Raw genomic sequence first — 2,051 nt, forward strand, 5'->3', positions numbered from 1 at the left:
TAATGTCCTTAAAAAATGCATTTAATGATTAATTAATTGACTCCATTAGTTATATGTCATGCTAACGTTTGTTATTTTTTTTTTAAAGATTTTTCTATTTAAAAAGTATAAGACTGACTAGTCATTCTTATCAGTGCTTCACAGTTTTACCTTTATATTAAAAAAATATTTAATTAGTTTAAGATTTTTTTTATATCTCTTTAAAGCATACAAATATTATATTTTTGTTTGTCTGTGTAATTAGAGCATATAAATGCATAAGCTCCTCTCTTTCATAAGATCTATCATTGTAGAACGAGCTAGCTATACATTGTTTCCCAAATTAAGAAATGAAAACTGCTTTTTATTTTGCCGGCATCTTCTTGCTTGTTCTCCACACTGTTTTTGGTAAACACTACTTTCCACAAATTTTGGACGTTCAGTTCTAATTTGTGTGCATTGAGTTTTCACAAGATTAATTATTTATTTATGTGACTAGTTGATGTACTGTTTGCTGTAGGAAATCAAGTGCAAATGGCAGTAGTACCTGAAAGATGTCTGGGTAAAAATTTGTATGGTTTTTGTAAATTTAACGAAGATCCTTGTAACTTTCGTTGTAAGCAAAGTTTTGGATCAGACTATCATGGAATTTGTAGCATTCGATTCCATTTTTGTATTTGTCGTAATTGTTAAGACAATATAGTATTGAAAAGTAAATATAAATAAAATGACTGCTTTGTCAGACACTCTTTTCTCTCTCTTCCCAGTTTTTAGTAGCATGCATGCATGTGTCCCATTTCATGTTAACATGTGCATATAATCAATTTTGTTAACAATGTTTATACAAAAAAAAAAAAACATTGTTAACAATGTTTTTTCCAAATAAATTGATTTTTACTGCCTTACTATCTAAAATTGTGAGGATGAATATTAAAAGGTTAAACCAGAAAAGTTAGAGAAGAAAAAAAGAAGATACATTCAATGCAAGTTTCAGTTCAGATCAGCCTCTTCAACTAGAACTTGTGACATGCTGTTATATAAGGCTTAAAAGCCTTTAACAGGCTAAAAACATTTTTAACCAATCTTATTAATATTTAATGAATAATTAATATTAGCATGTTATTAAGATGCTAATTAGGTCATTAAGTTTTTAATTTACATTAAATTAAAGTCTTTCACAAAAAATGACTAAACAAACTTTTTTTATATAAATTTGTTTTATACCCATTATCACAAAAGAAATTTTTAAGATTTCATTTTCATATTTGTGCTCAATGGATGTCACATAAAAAACTTTTTAAAAAATTGCCTCCAAGAATTAGTAAAAGAAAATCCTAAATGTGTTTACTAAACATCCTCCATAATTTTGCAATAATAATTAAGTTTATAAGATTATTACAACATAGAATCTACTTTATTACAAATAAGATAAGGTTGCATAGTCACAAAATAAGACAACCTTTAAACTACTGACACGTGACACACAACCAGGATAAGATAAGGGTTATTCTTATCCTGAAGATTACCCTCTCTACAACATACCTTTATATAGCTGTTTTCCATTCGACATTAGTCTGATCATTCTATCCCTTCTTTACTGTAAAAATTTAAAAATATACACGTGGGACAATGAAAAGTATCTTACTAAACTAGAGTGTTCAACTTATAGGTTACAAATAAATATTGTTTTGTAGTTCAAGAGTTCCTCTTATATGTGACTAAAAATGTATTTTAAAATTTTAATTCAAGATTTACTTCTCTTTCCATAAAATGTATTTTTTTTTATCTTCATCCATCCATCTACATCTATATCAACTAGGATCATATTCATGCTTTTGAGTTTTGACTTTGTTTATAGTTTTATATGCTCAAACAATAACAACACTAGAAGGAAATGATAAAAGGAGGATTGGAAGAAGAAGAAAAATGAAAGGAAAAAGAATATAAAAGTTATTGATTGTACATTTTAATCTCCAAACTTGTTATTCTTCATTGTCCTTCTTATTATCTACTATATATGATATTATAATTTTATATCTTTAAATAGAATTACAAATTAACCACTAGGATTG

At 26.8% G+C, this 2,051-nt stretch overlaps 1 long non-coding RNA gene across 1 annotated transcript; it reads left to right on the forward strand.

Annotated features, from left to right (window-relative positions):
• Nucleotides 1-260: 260 nt before the first annotated feature.
• LOC102663558 (uncharacterized) lies at nucleotides 261-723 on the forward strand. Its single transcript, XR_419110.4, has 2 exons — nucleotides 261-387; nucleotides 500-723. It is a non-coding gene; the product is annotated as an uncharacterized lncRNA (long non-coding RNA).
• The last annotated feature ends 1,328 nt before the right edge of the window (nucleotides 724-2,051 follow it).

This window comes from Glycine max, chromosome 17 (genome assembly GCF_000004515.6).
Source record: "Glycine max cultivar Williams 82 chromosome 17, Glycine_max_v4.0, whole genome shotgun sequence".
NCBI lineage: Eukaryota > Viridiplantae > Streptophyta > Magnoliopsida > Fabales > Fabaceae > Glycine > Glycine max.